The following is a 19,250-nucleotide window of genomic DNA, read 5'->3' on the forward strand; positions in this document are numbered from 1 at the left end:
GGGTCACTTGAGTTTTATTTTACTTGGTACTTGGGTACCTTTTGAAACCTAGATGAAAAATTATGTAAATTAGCAGAAATTAAAATTTCTTATCTTTGAAAAACTATAACCTGTCTAGAATAAACCATGGAAGAAATTTTTTGTGACCTTGGTAGTAGACAAAGATTTCTTTGAAAGGACACAGAGAGTATTAACACTAAATTTAATTTTCATGTTAGAGAACATACTGCATAAATTCTCAGTGTTTGGTTTTTAGATTTGTAATTGGTATTTTTCATTAAATTGTCAGGTTTTTGGCCATTATTTCTTTAAATATTTTATCTGTCCCAGTTTCTCAGACTTAGTTATGTATAAATTAGATTATTTCATAATATTCCAAAGGCCCATGAGGCTCTATTAAATTTTTTCATAATTTTTTTTCCTCCCTTTATTTACTTGTGTTCCAATAATACTTAATTTGTGGACACTGAAATTTGAATTTATTATATTTTCATGTGTCTTGAACTATTACTCTTCTTTTGAATTGTCCCCAGCCCTTAAACAACGTAAAAACTAGTCTAAGTTCCTGGTCATGCATAATCGGAAAGTTGGGCAAATGTTGAAGAAATTATATACATTCTTTGTAATTTCTTTTTTTTTTTATAAATTTTTTTTTAAAGATTGATTTTTATTTATTTATTTGTTTGTTTGTTTATACATACAAGCACTGTGTACAGTCAGAAGAGCAGGAGGGTGAGAGAATTCACCAGAGCCAGAGCGGGGAGCAGAACAGGCAGACTGACGAAGAAGTACGCTGCTGAGGGGAGCAGCAGGCGGCAGGAGAAGTCTGCGCGCCATGTGGGACCCTCCTCTGGTGGCCAGGGAGCAGCCGGGGATCGAACTGGCGCTGCAGAGGCTGCGGGCAGCTTCGCAACCCAGCGCTCAACCACTGCGCCACTGGGGAGGCCCCATTCTTTGTAATTTCTATCAGGAGATAGGAGGAGAGGAACTACTTTCTATTTATTCTATGATGATAGTATTTCTTTATACCCAAACCAGATAAAGGCAATACAAGAAAAGGAAACTCTAGAACAATATCTTTTTGCTTAGCTGCAAAAATCCTCAACAACATGTCCTTCAGAAATTAACTGGGTAGGGCCTCCCCGGTGGCGCAGCGGTTGAGCGCTGGGTTGCAAAGCTGCCCGCAGCCTCTGCAGCGCCGGTTCAATCCCCGGGTGCTCCCCGGCCACCAGAGGAGGGTCCCAAATGGCGCGCAGACCTCTCCTGCCGCCCGCTGCTCCCCTCAGCAGTGTGCTTCGGTCTTTCTGCCTGCTCTGCTCCCCGCTCTGGCTCTGGTGAATTCTCTCACCCTCCCGCGCTTCTGACTGTACCCAGTGCATGTATAAACAAAAACAAACAAACAAACAAATAAATAAATAAAGCATGCCTCTATTAAAAAAAAAAAAAAAGAAATTAACTGGGTAAACCGATAACTCTAGACAATGGAATATTCTTCTTTTTTTAGCTGTAGAATTTTTCTTTTTCTAAATTTATTATCGTCTTACATCATTGTTTATTTTTGCACAGTAATTGGTTTCTTCTCTCAGGTGTTGTCCCCGTAGTTCTCCCACCACCATATCACCTGTGACCTATCGCCATACCCCCTCATGCTGACCCCTCCTCTGTTTTGACCTCTTCCCTCCACTTCCCTTGCTGTATGCCTCAGATCTATGGTCAGCTTGCAAGTTTTGTCTTTTTCCTTTCTATATATTTCACATATAAGTGAAACCATCTGATATTTTTTCCTTCTGACTTATTTTGCTTAGCATAATCCCTTACGATGGAATATTTCTTTGGAAGAAATAAACTCTACAGCCTTGAAAAGGAAAACAGTTTTTACTAAGTGAAAGAATCCATTCTGAAAAGGCTACATACTGTATGATTCTGACTATTTGACATTCTAGAAAAGGTAATACTAAGTAACAATAAATGAGTAACAATAAATGATAGCCAGGAATTAGAGAGGAAGAAGGGATGAATAAACAGAGTGCAGAGCACAGGTAGGGAATTGAATTTACTATCAATGTTATAAATGATGGCTACATGTCATTACACATGTGTCAAAACTCATAGAATTAAACACCCAGGGTATAAATGATATAACTACTGTACACCATGGACTTTGGGGATAAGGATGCCTCCTTGGGGGTTTATCAGTTGCAAAAAGTATATCACTTTTGTGGTATATGTTTATAATGGGTAAGTTATGTATGTGTGAGGATAGGAGATACATGGAGAAACTCTGCTTCTTGCTCAGTTTTTCAATGAACATAAAACTTGTAAAGTATTTAAAAAAAATGAACATGTGTCATTTTATAATAAGTGAAAATAATAAGATCTTTAGCATTTAAATGCTCATTTGATATTTGACTGGTCTTGGTATTCATTTTTCAAACTTCTGTTATCCCCCTGTAAAAATACAATTTTGCATATTTATATTTAATTATTTCAAACCAGATGGCACAATTGCTACTAAATGTGCCCAACAGTCTTCTGGGAGAAAAAGATATACAGAAGGCCAGGAAGATACAGATCTTAGTCTCAAAGAGATCTCTGTCTCAGGATAGAAACATTGACTTGGAAAACAGCAGTATACAACACTTCAAAGTACTAATATTTTAGAATACCTGTGGTTTCTTGTTTTGATTTTTGTAGTTTGAGACTGTGATACTCCTCTTTCCTCACTAGTTATTCTTAGTCTGTATCCACATTACTTATGGGTCATCTAATGGAACACTCAAGTTTAACACAATGATATCTGATAAACCAAAAATGAGTAACAATATGAAAGCTGATTCCCTCAGAAAATACTTGAAATAAACCTTTTAACAAACCCCAGAAGAGCAATATTTGAAAATTTCCTTACTCACCATTGAAAATTTCATTGATTCTAGGAAGATATAACTCAAAATCCACTAATATTTTTGTTTCTAAGTAAGACTCAGCCTCCTTTCTCTTGAAAATAACTTGCTAGCCTCCTGATAGCCTAAAAAACTTTTATCACCTATTTTCCATTCACTTTAAATCCAACTTCAGATTGTTTTAAGGGTCATTTTGACATTTATTTCTTAAACCAGATTTTGCTAGTGCATTTTATGACTCTTCAAATTAAACTTCTTAAATTTCTACTAACCAAGTTTGAAAAATGCACTCCTTGGTTAATCTTTGAAATGTTTAGCAACAACTGTGTTATTAGATAATACTGAAATAATTGTCAAACAGAACGAGCAAATGCAGAAACGGATTGAGAAGCCTGTCATGGTCCATTCTCAGACTGGACGCTGGAAAGAAGATGTAAGGTAGACAATAGACATGTGAAAAGATGCTTATCATCGCTTATTATTAAGGAAATGCAAATCAAAACAATGAAATATTACCTCACACGCGTGGAAATGGCCCATATCACAGAGACCAAGTATTGGAGAAGATGTGGAGAGAAGGGAACCTTATACACTCTTGTGTGTGTGGAGAGTCCTTGAAAAATTAAAAATGGAAATTATGTATGACCCAGTTATCCCACTTTTGGATATGTTCCTTGAAAATACAAAAACACCAATTTGAAGAGATATATGGTTATTATGATACATGCTTATTCCAGCATTGTTTTTAATAATGAAGGACTGAAAACAAGCTAAGTCCATTGCTTGATGACTGGAGAAAGAATATGTGGCATATATATACACAATGGAATACTATTCAGCTGAAAAAAGATGAAATCCTGCCACTTGCATAATCCTGGATGGGCCTAGAGAGAATTATGTTTAGTGAAATAAGTCAGACAGAGAAAGACAAACACAATATGGCTTCACTCATATGTGATATACAGAGAAACCAAACAAACAGATGAAGTAAATAAATAAAAAAGTAAACTTTTAAACTATAAGACCAATTAGTGGTTGCCAGAGGGAAGGAGAAAGAGGGTTGGTAAATAAGGGAAAGGGGCAATGCTATGGTGAAAGACAGATTTGGACTTTAAGTGGTGAACTTACTTAACTATTCTAGTCATACTTAGCAATTCCAGTAGTCCTGTGAATTGGGAAAGGCAAGTATTTCCATTTTAACAGAGGCTTGATGTGGTTGGTGCCTTGCTTGAGGCAGGTGAATAAGACTTTGAAACATAGGTTCAGATATTTATTCTGTTAGAATGAGAGTATTACCCATAGGAGGTGAAGTAACTTTGAAAAGTAGGTAGGACACTGACTGGGAATCAGAAGTCTTTGATTATGAACGTTTTATTTTACCACTTCAGATCTCTGCTTCACACCATGTTAAAGGATTCATCTGAGTGGCAAACAAATGCCTTTAAGAATTAGACAGGGATTTATATGAGTGGAGCAGAGACTATGATTACAAAGGCACAGAAACTGGTGAACTAGAGCTCATATGCTCATTCCAAAGACTTTGGAAAAAAACCAAAACCCAAAACTAATGCTGTTAACGCCAATGAAAGCAAATCTATTGGGCCAAATCTAGCCCAAGGGTTTCTGGTCTGCAACTTCTAGATTAGTTGATTTCATTTCATATTTAATGTCTTCTAACTCCCTTTGTAATACAGAGAAGTGATGGAGTGAATAAGAGGGACATTGATACAGGGTGTTGAATTTATATGATTAGATTTTTGAAGCTTAATTTTGGAGCATTTTAGCAATTAGCGATATGCAGGAAGTTGCAAAGATCTAGAGTTGAGTTCCGTTTTCCTCCATTAGTTACATCTCGCATAACTGCAGATCTTCCTCCACTTACAATGGGGGTTGTATCCTGATAAACTCAGTATAAGTCAAGAAAACATTTAATACCCCTCAATCTACCAAACATAGTTTAGCCTAGGCTGCCTTAAACATGCTTAGAATACTGGTGTGTCTCAGAACTTCCTTTCTTTTTTTTTTTTAGACATATTATTTAATTTATTTATTTATTTTTTTTTGCCTTTTGAATATGCTTTATTTTTAATATGTTTTTTTTTAATATTAAATTTTATTTTTATATTCCCCCATACAATTGCAAACGCCCCATTCTGACCCCAATCCTTCCCCTCCCGCCCCCCACCCCCCAAAAAGTGTCTCTGGTTCATAGTTTTTTGTTGATTTTGATTTTCACTTTCTTATATTCATTTTCCTGGTCCCTTATTTAAGTTTTCTAGATTCCTGCTATGAGTGAGACCATCCGGTATTTTTCTTTTTCTTTTTGGCTTATTTCGCTGAGCATGATCCCTTCCAGCGCCATCCATGTTGCTGCAAATTGCATGTGTTTATCTTTTTTGAATGCTGAGTAATATTCCATGGTATATATGTACCACATCTTCTTGATTCAGTCATCTATTTTTGGGCATTTGGGTTGTTTCCAAAGCTTAGCTATTGTAAACAGTGCTGCTATAAACATAGGGGTGCAGGTGCTCTTTGGAATTGATGTTTCTGTGTCCTTTGGGTAAATACCTAGGAGTGGAATTGCTGGATCATATGGAAGCTCTATGTTTAGTAGGTCCAGAAATCTCCACACAGCTCTCCATAGTGGTTGGACCAGTTTGCACTCCCACCAACAGTGCAGAAGAGTTCCTTTTTCTCCACACCCTCGCCAACATTTGTTGTTGCTAGTTTTTTTAATATGTGCCATTCTAAAGGAGCAAAGACTATGCATTGGAGCAAAGAAAGTTTGTTCAATAAATGGTGCTGGGAAAACTGGGTCGCTACATGCAAAAGAATGAAGCTTGACCACTACCTCACACCATACACAAAAATCAACTCAAAATGGATTAAAGAACTAGACATAAGACCTGAAACCATAAAATACATAGAAGGAAATATAGGCGAAACACTACGGGATTTGCACATCAAAGACATCTTTACAGACACATCACCCAAAGCAGTGATAGTGAAGACAAAGATAAACAGCTGGGACTACATCAAATTAAAGAGCTTCTGCACAGCAAAAGAGACAATAACAAAAACAAAGAGAAACCCCACCAACTGAGAGAACATTTTTGCACCCAACACTAATGATAAAGGACTGATCACAAAAATCTGCAAAGAGCTGATGAGACTCAGCAACAACAAAGAAAATAATCCAGTCAAAAAATGGGCAGAAGAGCTAAAAAGAAACTTCTCTGAAGAGGAAATGCAAATGGCCAACAGGCATATGAAAAAATGTTCAACATCACTTGTAATCAGGGAAATGCAAATCAAAACTTCCTTTCTTTTTTATTGGTAAGTGCTATTCCATGGTATACATGTACCCCACTTTGTTTAATCTTTCACCTATTACAGACATTTTGGTTGACTTTGGTTTTTGGTTATTACAATGTATGAATAAGTGTGTATAGGTTTTTTTGTGGACACAGTTTTCCTTCTGGGATAAATGCCCAGAAATACGATTACTGTGTGGTATTTAAATTTTAAAGAAATTGCTGAGCTGTTTTTCAAGTACCATTTTACACTTTTGTCAGCAATGTTTCTTTGCATTCTTGCCAGCATATAATATTGTAATATTTTTATTTTAACTTTTAATAAGTATATAGTGATATCATCATGATCTTAATTTGGTCTCCAGAAACTAGAAAATGGAAGGAAATCTCCCCTCCAAGTTTCCAGAAGGAAATGCAGACATGCTGACATTTTAATTTTAGCTTTGTGAGACCCGGTTCATACTTCTTACTTCCAATAATATAAGATAATGAATTTGTATTGTTGAAGCCTCGTAATTTGTTACAGCACTAATACAGGCAGCAAGATAATTCATACATCAATAAGTGTTCAACCATACATGATTTAAAAAAAAACATTTTTTAAAAAAGATTTATTTACTTATTTTATACAAGAACTGGGTACAGGCCAGATGCATGGGAGGGTGGGAGGGTGAGATGATTCACCAGAGAGAGAATGGGGAGCAGAACAGGCAGACTGATGAAATACACTGCTGAGGGGAGCAGCAGGTATGACAGGAGAGGTCTGCCACGCCATATAAGACCCTTGCCGGCCGGGATCAAACTGGCGCTGCAGAGGCTGCGGACAGCTTCACAGCGCAGCGCTCAACCACCTGCGCCACTAGGAGAGACCCCCCCCCAATTTTAAAAACAGAGGCATAAATGTGAAAATGAATACATGAGTTGAGAGGGATGGAAGAAGGCACACAATGCGGCGCAGGGGGGGTGGTGGTGCGGAAATCCTTAGAGTTGCATGGAATTCGCTTTGAAGATTACTGAATTTTTAATGGTTGAATAATAGTGTGTTTTTTAAAAATTTTTTGGACCCATTGTTTCTTATATACTGATGTTTTCCCCCTCTCTACCTCTTTGTTCAAGCAGTGGGTGAACAGAAGGGGAAACTCATGATCTCAAGAAGTAATGGAACAGGTTGAAGACATTTTCTAAACATTGTCCTATGTGCAAATAAGTGTCTGCTGAATCTGGATGCAACAGCTGTTTCTCACTTTCTTACAATGTGCTCCAAACATTCAGCAATATCTATGAAAAACACCTTTAAAGTGTCTTATTTATGATGTGGCAAGTGTAGATTAAGATTATTATGCTTATACTTGAGCCAGATATATGTGGTGTGATTGATGCAGACATTCAAACTAAGACTAAAAGACTAGGTTGATTCATGTATATTTTGTGAATGTTGTGATTGCTTTCATACTTAATAAGGTAGTGGGAATCTCAGGAACAAAATTCACTGACTAATAGCTTGCCATATTTGAACTTCTGGCATTCACTACATAAGCATAAAAAGTGCTGAGCCTATTCTTTTTCCATTGCCAATATGTCCCATTTACCTTAAAGATGGACCTGCTTAACTTCTTGTCCTTGTATTTGAGAACTTTCATAGTTTTCCCTGCTTTGTCTCCTAATATTATCCTATAAATAATCTAAACACTATCAAAACAGTTCTGGTCCTTACAACTAGTTATATTTTTTCCTTTTTATGCCTCTTCTACCTAGAATTCTCTCCCATCCTTCCTCCATCTTAGCCTACAGAAGTTTCAAACAAATTCTACCTCCTTAAATGAAGCATTCTCTTATTCCACTTGAAAAAGGAGGAATTTGTTTGTCATAGAGAGGCTTTTTTCAAATTGTGCTATATATTATGGAAATTTGAGTATTTGTAAATTCCTTGAGGTAGGGACTTTCTGAAATTTTTTTTATTTCTTTAGCCTCTAGTATAAATTTTAGGTATTCAGGAGATATTGCATAAGGTTACATAAAATAACGATTGGAGTAGAAATACTAAGACTATTGACAGGAACCCACCCACAGATAAAATTCTTCTTATTTGAAAAGCAGCTTTTGGTGACTTGGTCTCAGTGTTTTTATGTGCTTCTTTTCCTTCGTATTAATATATTTTTATTTTAAATTTACTAGTTTTATGTATTTTATATGGAAGGGTTGAACAACTGAGACTATTTAAGAGCAAATAGTGTCTTAGTCTGCTTGGAAATGTTCTTTAGAACAAGGAAGGGGAAAATTTGCCTGTTCAGTTTCAGAACTCATCTTATAATTGAAGAATGCTCTAAAAATTCTTATTCTCTCTTGGGGAGCGAATAGGGATAAAAGATGAAGATTTCTCCAAGGGTTATCCTTCTATTGGAGACTTATGCTTGTGACCAAGAAGGAGTAATGGGGACTGGATTTACCTTCCCACCTGAAACATCTATAATACCAGGCAAAATTTATGAATCAATAATTTTGAAGACAGCACACCAGATAATGCAGGACAGTGGTCTTTGACAAAGAGAAGGAAATGAGATAAGCTCTATATTTTCACCAGCATAATGCTTGTAAAGAGTTTCCAGACTTCAGTGAAGGGAGGAGGAAACCAAGATGGAACCCAGGAGTTTACCCAAAATGAGAGATGAAATTGAGAGACCAGAGAGACCAACATGGCCAGAGCTCATATCTGTACGCAGAGAGAACTTCAGAGATCTTAATAGGGTAACCATTGAGTTTTCAGTTAACTACTGACTGATACTTGTGTGTGATGTAACTGTTAATGGCCAGGGAATGTCCACCCAAAAGAAGTAGAACACTCTACAGGTTTTATACAGGTTTGGGAATAGTTCCTATTCTCACCAGTCAGGTATCCTCATAATTAATGGGGCATTGAATAAATTAGAAGAGTATTCCCTTATTGGGGGGATAACATGAATATTAGGTCAAAAGTAGCTTTGGTCTACTTAACAAAACTAAAATGCAAGCACCATGAGAATGAAATTTGTCAAAGGAAGAGCTGAGGTAATTTACTGAGTTTTTTTCCCTTTGTTTATGTGTTATAAGGCTCATCCCTGAGCTGGGCTAGGCATGCATGAATCTGATCCTAAACACCATATTAAGAACCAAACTAAAAGCCAAACTAAAAAACCAAACTAAAAACACCATTGAGAACCAAACTAAAAGCCGTTCCAGTACCATATTGACCACTGTGGCACAAATGCAGAACATATTGAAATAACACTCTAAAGACTTTGAAAACAGAACTATCATTGAAACCATAACCCATGAAAGACTGGTTTTAACCTATGGCTCAATCTCATCTGGGTTGATACCCCACTAAAACAAAAATGCCAAAATCTGCCACAGGACTGAATAAGACCCATAGTCTTAGATCATACTTATACCAGGCTATATTCAAAATTACATGGCATGCAAATAGCTGGAAAAATATCAACTTGTAGTGGAAAAAACACTCAATAGATGCAAATGACAAGATGACAGATACTGGAATTATCTGACAAAAACTCTAATGTAGCTCTTATAATAATGTTCTAACAAGTTAAGGCAATCACTTTTAAAACAAGTGGAAATATAGACGTGTCAGTAAAGAAATAGAAAATATAAAATAGATGCAAATGGAAATTTTAGAACAGAAAAACACAATAACTAAAACAAAAAACTTGGTGCAGAAGCTTAACATCAGAATGGGGATAATAGATGAAAGTGTCAGTGGATATGAAGATACATTAGGAGGGACTATCCAATCTGAAATAAAAAGAGGAAAAGTGTGAAAAATAATTTAGCAGATACTCAGGGCTTTGTGGTCAGTACTAAATGTCTAGCATTTTTGTCTTTGGAGTTTCAGAGAGAGAGGAGTGAAATGGAGAAAAATATTTAAAGAAATAACGTCTGGAACTTATCAAATTGGGTAGAAAACAATCTATGGTTTCAAGAAGGTTTAGATAAGGCCAAATTCAAAAACTAGCCCTTGACAGCAGACTATAGAACTGAGACATAGAGGGGAAGGAAGATGCAGGGGCAAGAGCATAGTGGAAGGGAACACAATGGACTACATTGGTGAAGTGTGGGTGCTTTGGTGGTGGGAGCACTATAGTAACAGCACCAGAAGGGGGAGATCCTATACTTCCAAAATACAAACAACAATATAAATCAGAATTACCTCAATAATAAAAAAAAAGAATTCCAAGTAATATAAATCCAAAGAAATCTACATCAGATTTAATCTGTTGAAAATTTAAAGCAAAGTAAATATCTTGAAAGCCACCAGGGATAAATTATGTATATTTATAGAAGAACTATGATTCAGACACATCAGATTTCTTATCAAAAACCATAGGCATCAGAAAGAAGTGGGCCAACATTTTTTTAAGGGATGAAAGAAAAGAACTCTCAACTGTGACTTCTGTGTCAGGTAAAAATATCCTTCAGAATGAAGGTGAAATAAAAACAGTTTCAGACTAATGAAAATAATTCATTTCTAGAAAACCTCTTTCAAAATAATACTATACCATGGAATACCATTTATCAATTAAAAGGAAGTGCTTGAAAAAGAAAGGAAATGATACCAGAAGAATACGTGGCAGAACAGAAATGAAAGAAGAGGAATAGAATTGATAAATTTTATGTTACGTGTATTGTAATACATACACAAACAGAAATGATAGAAGAGGTTATACTGTGAAAACACTAAATAAAAGAAAGTTGAAAAGATTATATCAGTATCAAAATGCTTATATTTATACAAGATTGCCCAGAATGTAAGATAATGTGATTCACTGGATACAAGATGGTAGGATAGTGAAGGGACACAGGAAACTTTCAGGGGACATGGTCATTATCTTGACTGTAGTACCTTTTATTGAGCACCTCTTACATGCCAGGCAATGCCTTATTTAACGTTTTTAATATTGATACATTCAGTATAGATACAGCCCACATTCTTCAGGAGTTTATTTAAAGTAGGCAGACAAGTAAACAATACAGATGACCAATTTTGGATGAGAGGTACTAAGAGAATTGCTGGAGAAAGAATTTATCTCCTAGCAACGCTGTCCAAAGAAGAAAATTACCTGGAATCACTCTTGAGTGTTATTGTTAATAAAAAAAAAATGAGGACAAAATTACTTGGGAAGCTTGTTTTTTGGGGATGCCCCGATTTGCTTATTCACATCCTTTTTTGGTTGGGTATGGCTGCACTTTAAACACCGTATTGGTGTGCTATTGTTATGTAACAAATAACCCCCAAATTCAGTGGTTTTGTTATTATTTATAAGTTTGAGGGTCAGCTACTTGGGGGGTTAGCTGATCTGGACTGACCTTTGTTCAGGCATCTCCATTCCTCGTTCCAGAGAGCTCACCTGGGCATGTTCTTACAGTAATGGTAGAATACAAGAGGAACAAATGGAAACATGCAGGCCTCTTAAGGCCTAGGCTTAGAAATAGGTCATTGTCATGTAAGCCACATTCTGTTGGCCACAGCAGATCACATAGCCAATCACATCTGTGGTCACGAGATAGGGAAATACACTTGATATGTAGAGGTAGAGAATTAGTACAACCTTCTGAAATATTATCTATCTACCAACTATAAGTTCTTAGAATACTGGCAAAAGCTTTTCAGAAAGCCAAATTGTTTGGGGCCCACTATATATATCTATATATAAGAGATATCTAGGTATATCTATATATAAATAGATTTTGGTCAGGTAAGTTATATCCTGGTTAAAATTATAGCTTTAAGTAGTCCCTTTTTTTGGCACAGCAAATTAAAATTAGCCAAGAATTTTCACATATGTTATTTCTAAACTATTTATATAAGCAGAGATTATCATCCCAAAATTAAGGGTCAGAGAACATGAGTCAGTCCAAGATTTACCGATCTCTAGGAATGAACAGATAGAAATTGTTTTAACCTGAAGAAATTCTGAAACAGTTACGTACTCAGGGACTATCTTGGACCCTTGATACAGCAAGTAGTTTGTTTTCTGGTCAAAGGCAGGGAGGCTGGAAGGCTTCTGTAGCAGCCGTTCCTTATCTTCAGGGAATATGTTCTAAGACCCCTAGGGGATGCCTGGACAAGTGGATACTACCAAACTCTCTGTCTATGTTGCTTCTTACACTTACATGTCTATGGTAAATTTAATTTACAAATTAGGCATAGCAAGAGATTAGCAACCATAACCAATAATAAATAAACAATAGTAATAATAGTATATTTGTTTAGTATATTATACTATATACGACTGTTTAGTATAATGTACTATAATAAAAGTTATGTAACTTTGATCTCTCTTTCTCATAATGTCTTATTGTCCATATTATTTTTATACCGTGGTTGACCATGGGGAAGTGAGACCTTGGAAAGTGAAACCTCAGATAATGGGGCTACTGTACACATTTCCTTCTCTTTGTCTAGAGTCTGAACTCAGAAAGAAACCAAGTTTTTTTTTTTTCTTTGACATCAGATGGGTTGAAAACTGATTATTTTGGTTGCTTGTACAATTTCCTCTTATTCCTAAAGCATAAAAGATTGGAATTGATTACTACTTTGCCTTTGAACATAATTAGATTTGAAAGCATTTGTCAACTAGTATTTGGCAGTGGTTAAAAAATGCCTCAGTTGATATAGCTTTAGTTTCACTTATGACTTGGCTTGGGTATGTGGCAGTTATTATTAGTTTCTTACCCAATAGCCATTCCTGACCTTTTTCCTTTTAAAAAGGGCCTTAGTTTTGTCCAGAAACAGCAGCTATATGCTTCAGGGGAAGCTTAATTCCTTCCTAACCTTAAGTAGGTGAATCTTAATTACTTTTAGTCAATAGTGGTGTTTCTAATTTCCTTACCAGTGATTGGTTTGAGAATGGCCAATAAAGTACAACTGGAGGTTGAGGAGGACTTCTGGAAAAATTTTCTTCACTTTTAAAAGAAAAGCGCTGAGGACAACAGCCCCTTTTTTGCCTTTAGACTCAACTGTGTGAGGAGTAATGCCTGTGGCTGCTGCAGCCATCTTGCTACCAGTAAGGGACACACCTGAAGACAAAAGCCACTAACTACTCCAAGGTTAGCAGAGCAGAAGCCAAACAGGATTTGCGTCATTAAAAATATTGCTGAGCCATGAATTAATCAACCCTAAAAACACATGACTTTAAGACTTCTCTTTTTATGTGAAACATTATATTATTGCATTGTTATACTACTGTTTTTTTTTTTGTTTGCTGCTGAAACTGCCCTGATTAATTGAAAGTAAAGCCTGTGGTGAGATGATCTATACCTTGCCCTGCCTTGACCGTCAAGGAGACAATAAATGTGGTGATCAGGGACATGGGCTTTGAAGTGTTCCAGAACTACATTAAAATCCTGGTTCTTGTCTTTATTAACTTAGTAACCTTGAAAGGTCTTTTAACCTTTTTAAACTTCCTTTATTTTCTCCTCTGTGAAATGGGTATAGTAACATTAGCTATTTTATGGAATTATTAAAATTAAGAAAAAAAGACTAAGTAAAATAATGCATTCACAGCCTGGACATAGCATCTATCACAGAGCTCTCAATAAAATCTTTTTATTTATTAATGTTTGCAAATGTAGATTGATGCTACTGCCCATACCATTTGTGCATTTAGCAAATATTGATTAGTGACATAGTTTGCAGGTTGAATGTTGAGTAGAACTTCCTTCCTGTGGATACAGAAATGTAAGCTGTGAGAGGAGTGATATTTATGGGAGAAAGTTTTACAGTTTACAAGAACGGTAAAGCTCTAGGGCCTCCCTGGTGGCGCAAGGGGTTAAGACACAACCTATGAAGCTGTTCGCAGCCTCTGCAGCACAAATTTGATTCCTGGCCCCTGCTGGCCAGGGAGCAACCCACATGGCACGGTAGACCTCTCCTGACTCACCTGCTGCTCCCCTCAGCAGTGTACTTGGGTCAATCTGCCTGTTCTGTTCCCCACTCTATCCTCTCATCTCCCACACCTCTGGCCTGTACCCCAGCTTTTATATGCATAAATGAATAAATCTTAAAAAAAAAAAAAGAAACTGTAAAGGTCTTAATGAAGGGATTAGATAGCCCAGAATTCTTTTATGTTCTTTCTTCCCCCTCTGGGGAAGAGGAAATGGACTACCTAGCCCTGTTATCTTGACTTCTGAGAAAATGCTTCTGAGGCCCCTGACCCCAGTATCCTTGTCAAGAAGCGTCTCCTGTGCCAGATAGTTGCTCTGTTTGCCAAGTCATGCACATGGCCTCTGTGTTCATGGTCTGTTAAGCAGAAATGTCACCATTTTCAGCCTGTGTTTAAAACAAAAACTAGCCATTATTCTAGATAACCACTTAGAATGCCACTCCTCACACATCCCCACACATGCCTTTTTTCTTTGGGGGCAGGTTATCCTGGGTGTTCTTCACAAAAACTTAGATTTTCCTGCTCAACCCCAGTAAAGAAACATTCCCCTCCCCCTGCTTTTCTCCCAGGTTTTACTATAAAGCAAGAATAGCATTTTATACGTGTGAAAGGAGGTACATAGCTTTGAAAACTCTGCTCTAGAAAAGCTGCTGTGAGATTGCCTTGGAAATAGAATATCATTTCATTTTTCAGTCCAAGGGAATTGCACTGAATTGTACAGGATACAGAGTTAAAGAGAACTGGGCTGGGAGCCGGGAGACTGGTATTATCTAACAGATTTACCGTGGGACCTTAGAAAGCCACTTTATCTTTTGATGTGTATTTACTCATCTCTAGTTAATAGCTTAATATCAATTGAATAATTATGTAATAATTATGAACTTAATTTATGAATTATGCATTCATTTGAATAATTACTTAATGTTTCATTGTTTAATTAAGTGTCCTGAAGAGATCAGGGGCCATGTCTGGCTCTACTTGTTGTTGTAACTGCTAGCACAGTTGCAGACATAGAATAAATGCTCAAAATGTTTATGATAGAAATGACTGTAATAGGAATAGGCTTCAGGAGAAAGTCTTTAAAGTCCCTTCTGGTTCTCTAAATAAAGGGAAACATTTTCTTATGCCCTCTTTAAAATAAAATTTCATAGTGCAGCTTTGAGAAGAAAAACAAATTGTATTTTATGGGGTAAATCATCTCTGTCCCTGGAGCATTAAGATACTAGGGGACTAGAAGGAAGTTTTGAGGAAAATCTTGCTATTTTAACTTGACGAGTGGATTTGGCAAAACTTGAAAGTATATGCAGGCAAGCACTTATCTTGAAGAACAAGGTAGGATCTTATAAAGGTAAGACTGTTAGAGTATTTGGTCTCAATCAGGAATAAGAGAAACTCCAATTCTTCAAGTGTTGAAATAAATTTGGGAGCTTCCATAGAAGTTACTGGGAACCTGAAGAATTCTGCAGGAGAAATTCACTCGTTTATGCAAGATGCCTCGGATGGAGAGGACATCTTGAAGTAATATGCAGCTCTTGATGACACCTCTTCAACACTTAGTAAATCTGACCTTTCCTTTCATCTGTCATTATGCTGAATCACATGGCCCAGCAAGCAGCTACACATTGCAACCAAACTTCACAATTGCAGGCTGGGAACATGTGCTCCCTCAAATTGATTAGTGATATTACCAGTGTTTAAACCCATTTCCTGTCACCTTGGAGGATGGAGGTTACTTGACAGGAAGTCATCCTGCTGTCATCCAGCAGGGCTGCCAATGCAATTCTTTAAACTTGTCGGTGAGCAGAGAAGCAGCAGGCTTTTCTCTGGCTAAAGCTTTTGCACATGTTGAGTCATGCAGACATTTAGCATATCATGGAAGCACCTAGTTTTGATACTAATGGAATGTGCATTTCCTTGAGATTTCTAAGTTCTCAAAGGTTTTGGCAAATGCTGACGTGGAAACTGTTTCCATTAAAAATGAGCTTATTTTGTGCTTAAAGGGTCATTTTGCATTAGCTGTGTCTTCAAGTTGATTTTGAAAAATCACCTCTTTGGGGAGTGGGCAAAAAAGAAGTCCCAAGAGGGAGTACATTTCCTCTAATAAATTCAAGCAACTTTTTCTTTGTATTGAAGATATTATTTGTCATACATTTTCCTTGTCATACTGAGCATTCCCAGACCATCATTTAAAACAGATTGGTAATTTGGCCCTTAATTTTGGCACCTGTACATCTTTTAAAGCTCTGGTCTGTGTTTGGAGACTTAACTACTCTGTAAGTTAATACCCTTTTAGGGCCTAAACATTGCCATTAACAGCAAATTGGCCTCTCAGGATACTGGATAGAACCATTTTTTATATTTATTTGTTTAATCTTTATTAGTCAAAGGTTATCCAACAGCTCTAAGGGAGTGAATTGCCCATGAGGCTTGGAGGCATGTTTAAATTTTCCCCTGTAACTTCAGGGTTAGGAGAGGGTTTGATCATTGTAAGTACTTTGGACTGCTTATGATTCCAGTCTCTGTTTCTAGACAACCTCAAAAACCCAGCCATAAGCTGTTCCTTTTCTCTGGCCTATAGGCTTACTAGGTCCTAGATTTTCATAGCTGGAGGAGAGATCATCTTGTCAAAACCACTTATTTTACAGGTAGGGAAACTGAAGTCCAAAGAGGGGAAGTGATTAAGCTGCTAGAGTCTTAAGTTATTTCTCTTCCCAGGAAATATTTGTTTTTTAATAGACATAAATCTTCAAGGACCAAGAGAAAGGATTCCTGTTTATTGAGTTTTATAAACTGTCAGGTGTGGGGAAATATTCCTGGATAGGAGAGCTCTTTAAGGATGTCCTTGTTTCCTCTACCTTTTCTCTTTGTTATTACTAACTCCCCCTGTACCAGGGAGTCAGATTCTTTGAAATTAGAGACTTCATTCCATATAGTGACTGGGTATATTATTTGAGGACAAGTAGAGTGCCTGGTATGAAGTAGGTGCTTAAAAGTATGTACTGAAAGAATATATCAAAACAGTTGTAAAGAATCTGAGCCAATGAACAGTAACAATCCATAGAAGGAAGAATTCTCAAGAGTCTAGATTCCCAAACCTTAACAGCAGCTCAAACTGGACATGCCACATGATAGCTGAATTATCAACATCCTGAAACTGCAATTAACATTCATCCTCATGAGGAATGTTGTATCTATTCTGAATTATTTGATCAATCTTTTCATGATTCTTGGCTGAGATAAGAAAGGAGTCCTTAATTTTTAGATTTGACTTTTTAGAGGTCTTCTAGGACAATCTATTATCTGAACCTTGCTTGATTTCCTTTTGCAATAAACTTGCCAAACTATTAGCCAGTTTTGCTTGAAGCACTTCTAGGGTAGGGTGTTGGCCTCATACTGTGAGGTTTTCCAGTCATCTTTGAACAGATGTAGAACATGATTCCTTTAAAACAAATTCTTATCATTAACTGCACTCGGTGTCCCTTCACATTTCTACCCACTGGTGGTGGTTCTGACCTCTGAAATCACAGGAATCAAGTCTGATTTCTATTCCATAAGCCTGCAGTTCATGAGTCTGCTTCTCCCCAAACTTGGAAGGTATATTGTTAAAATTATTTGTACTTCTAAGGGAAGATGAGGGTGCCTAAAAAGGCTGGTTCCATGGCCGTTTTCCTTCCCAGTATGTGTCATTTAGCCTTTATAATATTTTGTGCTTAAATATTTTCAAAGCAGTAGCTAATGAACACATTTAGTTTCCTTCCTAGTCTTTTGACTTTCAGAAAATAATAGTTGATTTAGACTTTTTTTCAATTACAGACAAGTTTCATTTGATGTCCTCTTTTAGCAGAATCAAGAATCTGAATCCCCAAAGATCTCACTGAGTTTGGGATTATTTCTTTTTGGGAGAACATCTGTAGTCACAACAGAGAGGATTCTGAAGATCTGCTATTAATAAATAGTCTTCGGGTAATTCTGTTTTTCAATCCATTATGGTTGAACAAGTAGACAATAATAGAGTGTATAGCCACTGCTCAGAATGTCTCAGTTGGCCATGGCTGCTTTCATTGATGTGTAAATGTTGTCGAATGTTACAGCAATACTCACTTTAGGATCCACAGATGGGCAGCAAGGGAACTTACTGGAAATGAATTCCCAGGTCTCACCCAGATCTATGTCAAGTCTCTGGCCCCCAAAATCTGCACATTAAAGTTTGAGATACATTGGTGTAAACTTTTCAGACATTTAATATCTACTGAAATGCCTAACAACCTTTCTTGTTCTTTCCTTATTATTTACACTTAAATTTTGTTCAAATTCAAAGACTTGATATTCCACTATTTATAGATCTTTAACTTACTTTCCTACTAATTTTTGCTCACACAATTCACTCTACTATTTCTTTAAGACCTAGTTAAAATGTGGACTTTCCGTTGTCTGGAGGTTCCTCAGGCTACTGAAAATGGAGCTACCATATGACCCGGCAACTCCGCTACTAGGCATCTACCCAAAGGACACAAAAACATTGATTCAAAAGAACACCTGTACCCCTATGTTTATTGCAGCACTATTTACAATAGTTAAAACCTGGAAACAACCCAAATGCCCAAAAATAGATGACTGGATCAAGATGATGTGGCATATATACACAGTGGAATATGATTCAGCAATCAAAAAAGATAAACTCGCAGCAATGTGGATGGAGCTAGAAGGAATTATGCTCAATGAAATAAGCCAGAACGAAAAAGAAAAATATTGGATGGTTTCACTTATAGCAGGAATATAGGGGAACCAAACAAGACATCAGTGTAAAAAATTAATAACAGTACAAAACACAACAAAGCAAAACCGGACAATTATAAATCAGAGACATCCTGCAGGGGGGGAGGCAGGAGAGGGGTCAGAGGGAGGGAGGAAGAGAGGAGCACAGGGGACTGAGGTGATGGTGCACGGGTGCTCTGGTAAAGGAAACTCTATGGGGACTACACCTGAGGGTGTGGGGGGAAGCAAATATTGTTCAAAAATGAAAAATGATGTAAAAAAAATTAAAAAAACTATCTTTCAAAAAAATGGTTGAGATGGTAAATATCAATACTATA

The 19,250-nt window shown here is 36.8% G+C and overlaps 1 protein-coding gene across 2 annotated transcripts in view; it reads left to right on the forward strand.

Moving 5' to 3' along the window:
* The window catches only part of HPSE2 (heparanase 2 (inactive)), a 448,287-nt gene that overhangs the window by 86,410 nt on the left and 342,627 nt on the right, over positions 1–19,250 (forward strand). The window lies entirely within an intron of this gene.

This window comes from Talpa occidentalis, unplaced genomic scaffold (genome assembly GCF_014898055.3).
Source record: "Talpa occidentalis isolate TD23 unplaced genomic scaffold, MPIMG_talOcc4v2.1 talOcc4.8, whole genome shotgun sequence".
In the NCBI taxonomy this organism is placed as follows: Eukaryota; Metazoa; Chordata; class Mammalia; order Eulipotyphla; family Talpidae; genus Talpa; species Talpa occidentalis.